The sequence below is a fragment of the Schistocerca serialis genome, unplaced genomic scaffold (assembly GCF_023864345.2).
Source record: "Schistocerca serialis cubense isolate TAMUIC-IGC-003099 unplaced genomic scaffold, iqSchSeri2.2 HiC_scaffold_1261, whole genome shotgun sequence".
Taxonomy (NCBI): Eukaryota; Metazoa; Arthropoda; class Insecta; order Orthoptera; family Acrididae; genus Schistocerca; species Schistocerca serialis.
The window spans coordinates 7559315-7576489 of NW_026047471.1; the positions used below are offsets into that span (position 1 = coordinate 7559315).

Genomic DNA, 17175 nt, shown 5'->3' on the forward strand with positions numbered 1-17175 from the left:
TAGAAGCTGGCCTCGGGGAAGATCAGTTTGGATTCTGTAGAAAAGTTGGAACACGTGAGGCAATACTGACCCTACGACTTATCTTAGAAGCTAGATTAAGGAAAGGCAAACCTACGTTTCTAGCATTTGTAGACTTAGAGAAAGCTTTTGACAATGTTGACTGGAATACTACCTTTTAAATTCTGAAGGTGGCAGGGGTAAAATACAGGGAGCGAAAGGCTATTTACAATTTGTACAAAAACCAGATGGCAATTGTAAGAGTCTAGGGACATGAAAGGGAAGCAGTCGTTTGGAAGGGAGTGAGACAGGGTTGTAGCCTTTCCCCAATGTTATTCAGTCTGTATATTGAGCAAGTAGTAAAGGAAACAAAAGAAAAATTTGGAGTAGGTATTAAAATCCATGGAGAAGAAATAAAAACTTTGAGGTTCGCCGATGACATTGTAATTCTGTCAGAGACTGCAAAGAACCTGGACAAGCAGTTGAACAGAATGGACAGTGTCTTTAAAGGAGAATATAAGATGAATATCAACAAAAGCAAAACGAGGGTAATGGAATGTAGTCGAATTAAGTCAGGTGATGCTGAGGGAATTAGATTAGGAAATGAGACACTTAAAGTAGTAAAGGAGTTTTGCTTTTTGGGGAGCAAAATAACTGATGACGGTCGAAGTAGAGAGGATATAAAATGTAGACTGGCAATGGCAAGGAAAGCGTTTCTGAAGAAGAGAAATTTTGTAACATGGAGTATAGATGTAAGTGTCATGAAGTTGTTTCTGAAAGTATTTGTATGGAGTGTAGCCATGTATGGAAGTGAAACATGGTCAATAAATAGTCTGTACAAGACGACATTAGAAATGTGGTGCTACAGAAGAATGCTGAAGATTAGATGGGTAGTTCACATAACTAATGAGGAGGTATTGAATAGAATTGGGGATAAGAGGAGTTTGTGGCACAACGTGACTAGAAGAAGGGATTGGTTGGTAGGACATGTTCTGAGGCATCAAGGGATCACCAATTTGGTACTGGAGGGCAGCGTGGAGGGTAAAAATCATAGAGAGAGACCAAGAGATGAATACACTAAGCAGATTCAGAAGGATGTAGGCTGCAGTAGGTACTGGGAGATGAAGAAACTTGCACAGGTTAGAGTAGCATGGAGAGCTGCATCAAACCAGTCTCAGGACTGAAGACCACAACACAACAACAGCAACACATGTGCTTCAGCCTTTCCCACACTACAAATTTTTTGAATGAATTGCTAACAAACTGGACGCCATTTTAACAAGAGCCTGTGTGGCCTCAGTTGTAATTAGGGATTTTTTATCAGGTAAAATACTACATACAGTACTGAGACTAACAGTCCATCAACACTAGAATATACTCTGTCAGGAGTTCCTTGAAAAATTAAGCTGATTCTTGTTTTATTGTTGACTGCGTTTACTTAAACTTATGGAATGACTTTTTTCAGTTTCATAAACATTTTATTTTTATCTGTTATTACTTTTATGTTGTAATTTCATGTAGTGACGTTCCATGATCTTGGAGATTTGCTCCCATGGAACTTGATGTGTAAATAATAAATAATAAATAAATGAATTATCTCTTCCCCTTGGATTTAATCTGAAAATATCAAATGTGGCTAAACCATTAATGCTTTGTAGGATTATAGGACATGTCCTGTAGTGTGTGACCCTGACATAGTTCCCATTGTAGTATCAACTCATTTATTCAAATTTTTGAAATAATTAAATTTTAATGTATTCACTAATTTGTATGAAATGACTATGTCTTTCATGCAGATACCAAATTAAGGGTACTCTGCAGGTACTCAAATCCACCAATGTCTTTTATCTATGGTAATTTTCTTAGATCCAATTGTCAAATCAGGTGTGTTAATAGAAGACTCAAGACTTTGGAAACTTTTGTTTGACAAAATAAGTCACTTCCACATCCAAATTAATCAGTGCAATTCCAGAAACAATTTCTCATTAACAGCTCATCAGTTTCAGTTAGTATGTTCTGGGTATCTGAAAACTTTTCCTGGACTTTAGAAAATTGTTAGTGTATCTTTAATTATCTCTTGCCTGTGAGAGTAAGTGTAAAGTATTGTTTTGAAGTTCGAGACCCCAATACGACTGCATCCTCTTGATTCAGGATACAATTAGATTATTTTTCATTCCACAGAACCATTGTGAAGAGATCTTCAAGGATACTGACCATGTCATAAAACGAGAAATAGGCTTATTAAAAGGAAATGAAACTATTGAACAGTGTACTTCATCACATTTAGAAAAATTCACACGCACATTTATACATCAACAACTCAGACATTTGGACTACATTGTCTCTGAGAAAACAAATTTACAACCAATGACTGTATGACATAAGAAAACTTTCCCTGGGAGCCAAATTGAACATTTGCATATATTCACAATTAATTCAAGACTTACTATCTTTGTCAGAATTCAGTGTTGCTTATTACAATTATTACTGTGAAAATAAACTTTTTCACACACAATTTATTTTCAGTTTGTCACTTCATTCCATTTTGTCTCTCTGTTTCACCAGTAAATCTTGGGACGTCCATAGTTGATACTAATAAAGAAAACTCAAGCAGGGATTAATATCTAAGTGTGACTCTGAGTGATGTTACAATATAAATGCTATGATAATGCTGTCTACACTTTTGCCACTATACTAGTACTGTCACTCTTGTCATTCACCACAACTTCAATATACCGTATTTACTCAAATCTAAGCCGCACCTGAAAAATGAAACTCGAAATGAAGGAAAAAAGAAAATTTCCTGAATCTAAGCCACACCTGAAATTTGAGGCTCGATATTCAAGGGGAGAGAAAAAATTTAGACTGCACCTCCAAATCGAAGCAAAGTTTGTCCATTTTAACATGAGACACAATTTCGGTTGAATGGGTGAAGATACAGCTACAGTAGTTTGGTTCGAGTCGTAAGCTTAACAGTTAAGCTTTACCAAGTAGCCATTGTTATGTGTCAGGCGTTCTGCCCGTATTTATAAGGGTACCCTTCCTTTCTCATGTGCTCCATCTGGTTTCAATCGATTGCTTATTTTGCTTTGATCTGACAAGTGCCGTTCTCTTTGTTATAGGTGTTTATGTCACTCTAAGCTGAAAATGCATTATTGTACTGTGTCATGCATTGTTTGTCGCAGTCTGATAATGAGTGCTTATGACCTGTCACTGCTCGCGGCATGACTCGCTTTTATGTGCGCTACCGTGGCCTACAATAAAAAAAAGAGAGGAATTGTCTCATAAGGGAACCAATGGCAAGAGACTACTATTTGTTGTTACTTACGCTGCCACTTTCTTTGATAATGATCAACAACAACCAAATAATAGACTGCGTATGATAGAAGATGTTCTGAACGAGAGTTTAGCGAAAATTTTTCTCCATTTGAAAATCTTTTCAGACGCCTCTTTAGTACATTACATTCTGCACAGCAATTAGAGTCATCTTAGATTTAAAAATCAAGTCAGCTGCCAAGCTTCATTTCTGACTCTATCACTGTTCAGCATAAGAATAATACAAATATAAACATGACATGATATGTATATCCTTCCGCGTTTGCCGTTGTCTCACTCTAGTTTCGTAGTTTATTAGGCGTACAGGATTTAATTGAGATAGCAGCAAACAGAAAGAATACATGGCATAATGTTTACATTCTTCTACCTTTTCTTTTACTTTATTTACTGACGCAGAGGTTTTGGTTCCAGTGTTTATATTTGTGCCTGCAAAGCATGCCTGTGTAGCACTACATATATTCGACGACAGAAGTTAGTTGTGGTGAAACATACCAAAATTTTTAGAATTTCCGCTTACTTTGCACTCGATTCTAAGCTGCAGGCGGTTTTTTGGATTACAAAAACTGGAAAAAAAGTGTGGCTTAGATTCGAGTAAATACGGTAAATGTACCCTAAGTCCTGTTTCTTAAAATGGAAAACTGTAACTAAATGAGCCTATGGTCACCCATGTTGTCTAGTCATATTGTAGTCATGCTGTGAGATGTCCAATATCAGAGGGGCAAGGGCATGGGAAAAGGTAAGTCCAAGGTGTGCACATGCAACACAAGTAGTCCAAGTTCTAGTAGCAAACATCGGCCATCTCATTGTTAGTAAGATGAGTGGTCCAATGTTGGCAGCTAAAGCTGCGGTGCTGGCACAAGGTGATATTCCCACAAGCTGCTGCAACTTCTCCTGGCACAAGGATAGTATGAGTCATTTCTGAATGCTGATGTTCCATGTATCACCCTTCTGCACCAGAAAATGTCAGTTCACATTTATAGGCACAATTAAAGCTGCTCCTTTCTGCTGTTGATAAATTGGTTAGCTGTGTATGGTCTCCTTGAGCAACCAGCAACATCAATCCCTTCTTTTGACTTTCTTTTCTAATTTATTGATTTGTCAACCTTCAAATATTTGATGTGGCTTCAAATTTGTGTGTTGCTCACAGTATTTCAGCTTAACATTTTCTTCACATATTGTTGTACTCTCTGACAGATCTAGTGTGCAAAATTCTCATTAAAAGCTAATTTATTCTTCTTTCAGTTAATTTAATGTTTTCATTTTTATTTATTTAATTCACTGTAACTGCTTATTTCGGCCTCTTCACAGGCCCGACAGCTACACTCACCAAAATCAGATGTTAGATTTCATGATATAAAGTTGATCTTGTCTTCTTGGTTCGGACATCGGACATTCAAAATTGTTGCTATTATTTGCATGTAGATAACACCATCATTGTTTAAAAAAAAAGTAATTAGTTGTGTGCTTAATATAATAATCTGTTGTATTGACTCATAACCATGTACATCACTCTCCTTGCATTAGATCAGCTCAAGTTTTCCTCTCTGTGTATAAGTTATTATCCTTAGGAAAATATGATGATGACTCAGTTTTACCCAAAATTGTATGTTAGTTCATTATAATGTAATTCTGACATTTAACATGCAACCATTGACAATTGTCATGTATGTCTCACCCTAATGTGTGACGTGTTTGTGTGAAACAATCTATTCTAAACACACAAGTATATGATTGCATTTCACAACAAAAACATGTAATGTGATAAGTAAATAGATCCATTAACATCTTTTATTAAATTTTGCTCTAGAACATGTCTTGGTCATCAACCATTGGTAGGAAAATTTGTGAGAAATGCACTGATGGCTTGTCTCACTACAAAATACAAAATTATGCACATAATGAGAAAAGGCACTTAGTCCAAAATGATGGGTTTGTGGTGAATGACCGTAAAAGTTTAATTGTGTCTGAGAAATCTGATCTTGCTTTATTTGACAGTAGGGCATTTTTATTGCTGACTACATTTGTTTAGCCACATTTTAATGAATTCTTTATAACTATAAATTTTAATTCTGTTATTTGCTTGTTACAAAGTAGAGCACCACTGTTGTTTAATATAACACAGTAATACTCTTGTCTCTGGATCATAGTAATTATTAAATACAAAATGACACCATAGCATAAAAATTATCATGTTGTTCATGGACTCTGAAATGTTATATAATAGTATAAAGTACAACATTGATGAAATAACTGTTTACACACACAAATGACTTGATCTTTTTCCTCTGACAATATTTTGTACAAAACAGACAGAGTCTTTCACATTCACTTTGTAAGGCTTAGTGAGGGCTTGAACTAAAGCAAGGAATGCATATTCCCTGTAGTTAGTAACAAAGAATTTGGACTTTTAATCCTACATAATTCAGTTTTTGCATTTCACTTATGGCTGTTTCCCAGTAAACCCCTGATATAAAGAAATACAATGTGTTAGATCACAAACTAATTAAATCAGCAGTATGTGAGGTTGATTTCAGTGTCATAGATAACTTGCATAACAGATATATTGTGTTTCTATTTTAAAGGAAACTGCAGCTGCAGAAAGCAGAACGCAGTGCACCAGTTGCAGCAAAGAGACGACTGGATAGGGAGCCATTGGGAGGGAAGGGGAAGCGGATGCGTCTGTTACCACCAGCTGATAGCAAACCAGCACCACAACCAGTGCCACCTCCTGCCCCTGCAGCCTCTGAGCATCCGGCTCTTTCTCTGCCTGTTCTTTGGCTATCAAAGTCGGCATCTGTACCAGTGAGTTGTTCACTGATTTAAAAATAGTTCTAAGTTGTAAATGAAGATATTGATTAAAGAATTCTCATCATTATTAGTAAAATTCCATCCTGAAACACCAAGATCAAATGAGACTTCATCTATGTACAAATTTAGTTAACTTTTAATTCTTTAAGTGATCTAACAATTCAGAAACTATAGGCAACAGGAAAAATATTGTCTAATTCCTATGCAAAACCTGGACGTGTCTTTCTTCTTTGTATTGGGGCATGTAGAAACTGAGGGCAGAAGCAAATTCTATAAAATGTTTTCAGTTAACTGTGCATGTAAAATTTTTATAAAATTCAGACTTTTGACAATATTCATCAGTATCTTCATTAGGAAAGCAACTGATGCCAAATAGTTGCTTTTCTCTTGAAGACAGTTGTAGATAATGTTGAAAACTTGGACCTTTATACAGGTTAAATGCAAAAAAATCGCCAAGGATATCAAATCTGCCCTGGAAAAAATTGTGATTACTTTAAGCGAGTTGATATATCAGCAAGGGATTCCATTTGGCAGCACAATGTGACACAGTATGCTGCCCTATAGCATGTTATTATTAGAGCGACGTTAAGGGGCTATTTACAGTAAACCGTTATTGTCTTAAAAAATTGAACTGAACACAATAACTCCATCTGTCAGGGTGTATACGACTCGGGACAACCGGGAGATCCGGGAAAAACCCGGGAATTCTTCATTGTTCTTGTTCTCAGTCAAATTTTCGTAATTTTGACTGGTAAGAACGGATACTCTAACGAAGGATATTACTGTATCCCGCTACTGCAGAATAATACTGCAGCAATAAAACATGAACGAAGGAAAAAACGAAAATAAAACTTAAAACTGCAAAGGAAATGCGCCATATACAACAACAAAACACAGTGCTCATACAAGCATCTGCCAACAGGAAAATATGTCAAAGGCTTTAGGAAGACTATGCAATGCTTCGTAACAACAAATTGCCTCCGATGAGTGTGACATCACAACTGTTTACATTAGATTCGTTTTAGCAGTTACAAGCAGGATCATGCGTATGCGCAGGTGAGTAGTAGCTTCTCCCACTTCTGGCTACAGAAATGTGGCTGTTGGCTGTGTAAGCAGTCGCAGCAAGCAGCTAGATGTTACCGGGAAAAATTTTTGTGGAGCGCCCAAGCTGCCAGATTCATGCATGCGCAGCAGGCCCAGATCTGGGAGGGGGGCAAATTCATAATCTTGAGGAAAAAAAACATTTTGTGTTAGACAAAGCGCATAGCATCTAACGCACATTAGTCTATCGATTATTAATGTTACTTTGAAACGCATCCCTGTCGGTTTTTGAACATTTTCGAACACATTCTAAGTTGATTTCTGAATGAATTGTAAGTTGATTTCTGAATGAATTGTAAGTTGATTTGTGAATATGTGCATAGTGTTCATGATGTCTCTGTCAGAAACAAACTTTCATGAGTGGAGTAAGGCCGAATGGATGAATACCAACCGCTGTATGATTGTGTGTTTGATTGGGTTTGCGAATGATGAGCGTTGTTATAATTACTAGCGAAATCCATAGATTCAGACTACTGGAGTGGAAATAAATGAATAACAGGTAAGATAGATTACGTATTAAAATGACTCTGAGCACTATGGGACTTAACATCTGAGGTCATCAGTCCCCTAGAACTTAGAAATACTTAAATCTAGCTAACCTAAGAACATCACATACACATCCAAACCCGAGGCAGGATTCGAACCTGCGACTGTAGCGGTCACACGGTTCCAGACTGAAGTGCCTAGAACCGCTTGGCCACTGCAGTCGGTGATTACATATTACCTTCTCGGTGTATCCAAGAAAATGAAATTTTGACAGAAAATTTTTTGCCAGATCGCTATACTAGTAAGGGTCAGTTGTACAGTCCATGACTAGCAGCCGCTTTGAGTACTATTCTGGAAGTAGCATGGAAAACGCATTTTATGAACATGTAACAATGCCTCACCGGAGAATAATCGCGGGATAACTAAACTGGTGATTCTGGTAGAGTTAGTGAAGTTAACCGGCGAATAAGATTTGACATTGACAGGAATAGTTACAGAATTAGTGATAACAAGACTCTTTGTTAGAACGAGGAAGGAGGAGAAATGGGGACACCACACAAACTATGGAACAATATGACTATTCTAAGTTTCTATAAAAATTTTGTACTACTACTTTTCAATCTCATGCTTGGGAATCTGGAGCGTATGAATGAAGTGTGAAACTATTTCCTAAAGTAAACCTTTTGCTTGTAGTAGGCCTAATAGGCATTTGATATTGGTTCTTTGTGAATTATATTCTGTCGATAAAAATGACTGTTTGTGCCAAAATAGTCTCGTTTATTTGGTGTGTGTTACAATTGTGGCAGTATGAGAAAGGCCTGTTTTGTTTTATCTACCAGAGAGTGACAAAATAGACATAATAAGATCGAGAAACACCACCATTCTTGTGCCCTATTTTTATTAACAGCTATTAGTATTAGACAACTACATTTCAATTTTTCATGTAGCAAAACGTTTGCAGAACTTTGATGAGGCAACAGATTCTTTCGCAGAAACGAAAGCACGCCATGTAAAGCTGTAGCAAGATTAGAGAGAAAAAGTTCTTGGAGCTAAGGATTGAAGAAATGTGTATTGTCTTGCTTGTTTCATGTCTTTAATGGTTTTATGTATCCTATATTTAATTTTATGTCACACAAAGCAGCAAGTTGTTAGCTGATAGGGAATAAAGAATACAAATTTTCTGAAGAGTTTTTTTTCTAAGTAGAGGGACAGGATGTCAAACCGGCCGACTGTAAGCATGAGAGGCACCACAGGACATTTTAATTTCCACTGTCCTGAATATGGTTTGATGGTATCCATTACAAAATACACGTTTCAATTCCACAGAGCGAAATACGGTGACGTGCGATAGGGGAATGCTGTATGAAGAGGTGTGGTGCTGCGCTTTGGCACACTTAAGACCAAATAACATGTCTTACATTTCCTCGAAAACATATGTTTTATGCATCAGAATCTTCAGAAAGATTTGCACAACAAAATGTATATATTTTTGAAAATTCAATTTTTTTCTAATTGACGTCCTGTCTGAAACGCTTGAGGGAGTGGCGGGGTATTGCCCCGGTTCGGAAATATCATAGATCCAGGGGTGATGCGCAGAGCAGTCTAAGTTATAGTGGGCAAGTGGGTAGTCTCCACGTGACCCGTATTTACATTTAGTGATTTTGCTGTTTCCCCTTCATTTACTGCTCTCATGTGAAATGAAAACAAAATAGATTTCTGTGGACAGGGGCTATCAAGGGAATTAAAATACATTCACATAATTACGGAAGGCTAAAATGTGTTGTTAGTTGCAGATTTTATTTTATTTCCACCTTTCTGACAGTCAAGCATTAATTGCCTTCCAGAACAATGAAGTTAATTTTGTCAGTTTGCTAAAGAAATTTTCTTTTATTAATCTTCTCCGCTGAGGAAGACAATATATTTGAAACGAAGTGTTTAATTCCACACACTGTTCGCTGCATTTCAAGTGCACGTTTTCAACTTCTAGCACGTATGGCATTATGCCATAATAAAGAACCAAACATGAGATAACATAGTACTGGTACTCCAAGTAATTTTACATCCCGAAAACTTAATTGAAAAGCTTAATATCAGGTCGTGGCCTACTTCACTGGGAATTTGGATATATGAATGTGCACTTTAAATGTGCATATTTTAGTATGGGTCACAAAATTCCGATGCTCTTGGAGTATCCTCTGATGTGTTGTTTCTTTTATGACATAATGTAAGATCTTCTAAAGTTTTACACACATGAACATATGGGCTCCCGCAGAAACGAACCTATTCCTAGTAGGTCGTGGGAAAATATTCCTATTGGTGGTTTGAAAAGCTTTGCTATCAAAGTAAATTTCCTTTTACGCCAAGTTGAACTATGTGCGAGAATGTACGATGAATTTCTTAAATCAAAGAGTGTTTGACTCTCATTTAGAAATCAACTCTTTGATTATGAGCTATTTAGATGAATTTTGAGCCCAGAAGATCAAACATTTATATCGTTATTAAAAATTTTACTGACACATTTGTGTGATATATCTTACACGCAGAAAAGACCAACATTATATGTGAAAGCTTAGCCTCTCTTGCAGCGTATTAATCTTATAGACCAATATTAAATGTGAAAGCTTTGCTTTTCGTGTAGCAACACTATGTATATTAACTTAAACCATTAGCTTTTTCTGTTTGTGTGTTCCCGCTTCTTAACAGTGATGCTGCTATTGGCTGACTACATCACATGTCCTCAGCTCTGAATACCCGCTGTCATCGGCTGGCGAGGTCACATGACATGAGGTATGCCTGGCTTACAAAAGATCATTGCAATCTCGATTTCAATGCTTCAGAATGTAACATGCGGTGTTTGGTGGAATTTGAATTTATATTTTCATAATACATGTTGCTACTCATCAAAGATCTTTCCAATACGTGTTTATTCCCTGTGTTTCATTTTCTAAAGCGCCAGGAAATTCTACACCCACTTATAAAACCATAACCATTCAAAGGACTGATAAGTTATACAGTTCCGAGAGTTAACAGGGGAAAAGTATGTTTTCACCCAGGAGAAAGTGTATTTTTAACTGGGAAATCCGGGAGAAATCCAGGAATATTTTTTCCTTGTCCGCGTATACACCCAGTCTGTGTTTTCCATTAGTTTCCTCAGTTTTTTTCCAGTTTTACACACAGCAAGGGGGCAAACAGAGTTGAAATTCATATTCTGGGCATAGAGATTTGCATTTATCACAGTTTCCCTAAGTGAATGGTTATTGCTGGAATGACTTGTTTGGAAAGGATGTGGTAGTTTTGCTGCTTCACACTTACAGATTTTAGCCTTGACTTCCATTGCTAAGAACCTTTGCATTAAAGCAGTGTTAAAGTTCTAATCTGACCTTTTACATTTCTGCAAAGTTTTCAATTTCGTGTGATAAAATGTTTTTTATTGACAAAAAAAGGCATGCTTTGCTTACTTGTCTCCACTTTATTGGTGATGCAAAAGAAAAATATAAACAATGAAAAGGAAATGTATTGAAGTAATAATAACTGAATAGCACTGTTGTATTGAGTAAGTGATAAAGGTGGAAGACTGAGAAAAATGTGACTGATTATAGGAACTAAGGGTGGACAAATATTCACACACACTTCCAGTGTACCAGGTGTCTCTCTTAAAGACTCTTTAGGCACATTTACTCTGGTTCATCAGCAGATATTTGCAATGTATATCTTCTGTCAGCCTAAACAAATACTGCTCATCACATCTTTCACATGATTCCCAGCTTTGACGAAATGCATCGATTTATTTCCCGTTTCAAACAAAATGGCTTTTAAATTGGAATTTTACAATCCCATTCAGTAGAGTATTACCAGATTAGTCTAGAGTGATATTTGTATCATTGATATGTGTTAAGGGGAACAGTGAAACATAAGGAATAACCGGTACTCCAGCAGTGACTGATGAGCAGCGTGTTTCTGCACGGCAATAGCGGTCAGCGCAGACCATGGAGGTGCTGTCACTGCAGGAGTACCCATTATTCCTCATGTTTTGTTCTCCGCGTTAATACACATCTGTAAAACAAATATTGCATTAGACTAATTTCGGCCTGTCTGTTCAGTAGGCACATAAAATACCACCTAAAAAATAATTTTATTTGTAAGAGAAAACAGACTGATGCTTCCCATCAAAACTGGGTGTCACATGAAAGATGTGATGAACAGCATTTGGCTGTGCTGGCTCCAGATACACAATTCAAAAACAAAATTGTAAATATCTGCCAAAACACCAGAGAAAATGTGCTTGATGACTCTTAGGAGAGAGGCCCTGAGTAGCGTTGCTTCAGATTGAAAAGAACGACGTATGCATGAGAAAATCAGTCAGAAGTTTATCTACATACCTTCCAATGTGCTGTCTGTATCATTTTCTAGCAGGAACAAAATGAACAGTATCACCTGAGGCAAAGTTATCAACTTTTGGTTTTATAAATCGCATTCTGCAATTTTTTTTTTTTTTAATCTGTTCATGAAACTAACTAACAATACTACCGAGGCAACTCATTTAGTTAGTTTGGAATACCCAAGGAAAACAGAAAACAGTCAGTCTGTTCATGGAAAGAGTAGTCAACAAGCTACTTGTGTGCTCAACATGATGCTGACTTCAAACGGAGTCACAGTCTCTGGTGTAAATAGCTGACAATACTAAAGTTAAATCCTTATTGTAATGTTTGTTTTGTACAGAAAGAGAAGAAAATGTTTTCATGCAGAAAACGGCGTCATGTTGACAGAACCATTGGATCAAAAGAATTGCAAAAACTTGTATAAGAAGCCCAACCACAAGATGTGTGGTGCACAAATTAGGTACTTGGCCATCGGGGTAAAATTGTCAGTAGTGAGTGACATCTTGAGTACTTGTTGTGTCCCATGTAAACTGGGCAAAGTCCTGCATTACTAAGCCAGCCTGCGATGAAATATACTTCTGTGTATGCTCCTATAAATGGGACTCAACTAGAGATTTCAGATGGAAGTTACAGGGAGGGAGGCAGAGTATTCCTCAGCATCAACCACTAAATTAAGAATGAGATATAGTAACGGGACACATTTTTGACCAGCCGTATTTCAGTTGTAAAGAAGGAAGATGGTACCTTGGATGAGGTTCTATGCCTGTGTCTATGTAACTGCTCCACAAGCTATCATCGGTGCATGGCAGAGGATACCCCATACCACTACTAATCATTCTTTTTCCTGTTCCACTTGCAAACAGAGTGAGGGAAAAACTGCTGTCTATATGCCTCTTTGTGAGCCCTGATATCTTGTATCTTTTCTTTGTGGTCCTTACTCGCAACGTATGCTAGCAGGAGTGTTTAACAGTCAGCTTCAGATGCTGGTTCTCTAAATTTTATCAATAGTGTTTCTCAAAAAGAAAGTTATCTTCCCTCCAGTGATTCCCCTTTGGGGTCCCAAACATTTCTGTAAAACTTGCGTGTTGTTTGGACCTACTGGTAACAAATCTAGCAGCACGCCTCTGAATTGCTTTGATGTCTTCCTTCAGTTCAATCTGATATCGATCCCAAACCTTGGACATTGCTCAAGAATAGGTCGTACTAGCATCCTGTATGTGGTCTCCTTTCGTAAAATTCTCGCAATAAACCAAAGTCAACCATTTGCCTTCCCCACCACATTTCTCACAGGCTCATTCCATTTCATAGTGCTTTGCAGCATTACACTCAGTTATTTAAATGATTTGACTGTGTTGAGCAGGTTATTCCTAATACTGTATCTGATCCTAATACTGTATCCAAACATTATAGGTTTGTCCTTCCTATTCCTCCACATTAACATACATTTTTCCTCATTTAGAGCTAGCTGCCATTTGTCACACCAACTAGAAATTCTGTCTTTCATCTTTTATCTTCCTACAATCACTCAACTTCGACACCTTACTGTACACCACAGCATAATCAGCAAACAACTGCAGATTGCTGCCCAGCCCCTCTGCCAAATCATTTATGTATATAGCGAACCACAGAGGTTCTATCACAGTTCCCTGGGGCCCTCATGGCGATACCCGTGTCTCTGACAAACACTGTTACTTAAGAAGTCTTTGAACCACTCACATATCTGCTAACTTATTCCATATGCTCGTACTTCCATTAACAATCTGCAATGGGACACAATGTCAAATACTTTCTGGAAATCAAGAAGTGTGGAATCTCCATTTTGCCCTTCATCCATAATTTGCAGTATATCATGTGAGAGAAGGGCAAGCTGAGTTTTGCACAAGCAATGCTGATTTGTGGGCATAAGCATCTCAGTCTTAAGAAAGTTGAGTATACTCAAACTGAGAATATGTTTGAGAATTCTGCAGCAGATCGAAGTAAGAGATATTGGTCTGTAATTTAGTGAGTCCATTCTTTTTTCCTTCTTATATTCTGGAGTCACCCGTGCCTTTCTCCAATTGCTTGTGACTTTGCTCTGGGTGAGAGATTCACCATAAAAGCAAGCTAGGCAAGGGGCTAGTGTCATTAGAGTACTCTTTGTAAAACCAAATTAGGATGTCATCTGCACCTGGTGATTTATTTGCTTTCAGTTGTTTCTCTATGGCCTCGTTGCTTGTTACTACTTCGCCCATACTGGAGTCTGTCCAATGGTCAAATGATGTTAGTACAGTTCTGTGTGAGTGATTTCTTGAATGTGAAATTCAAAACTTCAGCTTTCATTTTGCTGTCTTCAACTGCTACACCAGACGGTCAACAAGGGTATGGAGCCACTGTGATACCAATAACTAAGCCCAGTAAGGGCAAACACCATCCTTCTAGCTACCGCCCCATCTCTCTCACCAGCTGTGTTTGCAAGATGATGGAATGTACGATTCATGGCTGGCTGGTATAGTGGCTCAAGTCTCGCAATTTACTAACCACTGCACAGTGTGGACTTTGAGCAAACCGTTCTGCAGTTGACCACTTTGTCCACACATGACATGGAATGGTTTTCTGTGGAAATCCCAGACTGTGGCCATGTTTTTCAATTTGGAGAAAGCCTACGACACTTGCTGTAGGACGGGTATCCTCTGTACTCTCTGCCTGTGGGCCTTTCATGGCCGCCTGCTCCGTTTCCCTAAGAAATTTTTAAGAGACAGAGTTTTCATGGTCCGTGTGTGTTCTGCCATGTTGGACACCTTTATCCAGGAGCCTGAGAGCCAATTAAAGATTTTACACAGCACCAGGATTTTCACAGGTTCTGTGACAATCTTTTGCTAAGTTATGATAGTGGTAGTTGTAAGCTCTGCGCATGGATCTTTTCATAGATGCACAAATGTCTACTAACCTTTGCTTGTTGTCATTTGTGCGTTTCCTTTTGAACAAGAGAGCAACAGCCTCCGCTTCCTCAGCATCTTCCGAATTTCATTATTAAACCATAGTGAGTCTTTTCCATACTTTATCCACTTCCTAGGCAAATAAATCTCCAGACCACAATTTACAATCTGCTTAAACTTTGTCTATAATTCCTCAGTGTCTATCTTACTGGAACTAAGTGATACCAGTTCACTGTCTAACTGAGATGCTAACAAATGCATATCTCCTTCTGCTATTTAGTAGAAACACTCCCCTAGCCTTCTAGACTGATTTATTAATTTCCGTAACCATGTTGCTATAATGACATCATGATTACCTATCCCCCTTTCTGTACTGACATTGTCGATAAGGTCCGGCCTACTTGTAGTTACAAGGTCTAAAATATTTCCATTGTGTATAGCCTGCTCAAGACAGTTTTCAGAAAATGTGTTCAAAAATATTTCACATGACTATCTACCTCTCCCCTAGCAATGAATCCTTAGACATCCCAGTATATATATTCCAGTATATACTCGGTTAGTTAAAGTTGCCTTCAAATAGTACTACATGATCTGGGTATTTACGCACTACTGACCATAGACTTTCTTTGAATGATTCTAAAACTGTCACAGCAGTATCGGGTGGCCAGTAAAAACAATCTCCCTCCCATGGCCTGTAATCTGTCTTTCTGATGTATGCTCAATGACGCGCAAAATATCTCAGAACTTTCCACTTCGGGTTTCAGCCAGCTCTTGGTCCCAAAAATAATTTTAGCACAAGTCTTTCCAGGGGGGCAGTAAATTCAGGAACTTTATTACAAAGACTTTGACAGTTCACTGATAATATTTTGACAGTCAATGTGTCTTTAGTCTGAACTCGGTATGACGTCTCTTGCTGCATATCGACTGGTGAGTATTCAATAGAGCACCTCAAACTATCATCTAGTCTAAAAAGACCTCATGTGCACTCCTCAAGTACTGTGCTATGCGTGTAGCGGCTTCCTTTGTGTAGTGCAACCCTGATCTATCAGGGGAGTCCTAAAAATGCAGCTCTAGAAATCTGCAGCCAGGTTTTGCCTTCTCACACTAGAGGGGATCACAAAGCAGAGTGAAATTTGTCAAGAGGCTACGAAATCATATGTTTTTGACTGAAGCTACCATATGTGTACAAATGCTCAAATATGCCGTTGTCACTGACTGAGTTATGTGTAACTCAATTCTAGCTGTGTTGTCATTCCATGTAAGAACCAAATGCATAAGGATCCTTTTGAATTACTGTGATTAGAGGAGGTTGAATATGTAATTGAATTGCAGCACATAGTGAAGGAGATGATCTCAAGAAAGTGACATTTCTGAAAATTTATTTTATTTACCTTGCTTCCATAACTTTATTTGTAAAGTTATAGCATACACTTTATTCTATAAAAATAGTGATGAAGTAAAATTTTACTCAATACAGCTCCCATATAGAAGTGACCTAATAATGTTAGCTTAGGAGGAACTAAATGTTAGTGTCCTAAAAATATCTGTTTTACACACAAAATGTTTTTTAGCAATACCTTGGACATTATTCACCTTCAAGTAGCCCCAATGTAATGTTTGAATGTACATATTTCTCTACAGAAAGACAACATTAGTAGTATACACCAATGATGCAATTGTTATTCGTCAAGAGTGCTACACTAGCATTGATCTATTTTTATCGCATCAGATTTTGTGGGAAAGTTTTTACATTATACCTATAGTTTTTACATTATACCTGTAGTGTTTGGGAAGACGTGATTTTCCTCTAAATAAATAACACTGTTGACCCAGTATATAATGTACATAATTAATTTGTAGACATAAAAATGCAGTTCCTGGTTCAGAAATATGCCCCCAAAAGTGGCACTGAGTGTTCAGAAGGAACTGCTTACTCCATTAACAAAATTACAGTGTTTCATCAGCTTTAGCCCCTACATGGTGACTTCATAACGAACACGGATGCCCAAGCCTTTGTGTACTGACCTTGAGTGCAACATATTTGTGGTTCATTCCAAAATTTCTCTCAAGAGCGCACTTACGTGGTATCTGTAGGAAAAGTAAGCTGTGTGTATTACATCCACATTCATCACATAATAATAACCACTTAGAAT

At 37.6% G+C, this 17175-nt stretch overlaps 1 pseudogene; it reads left to right on the forward strand.

Annotated features, from left to right (window-relative positions):
- LOC126438173 (protein HIRA-like) overlaps positions 1 to 17175 on the forward strand; it is a 450749-nt pseudogene that overhangs the window by 348677 nt on the left and 84897 nt on the right.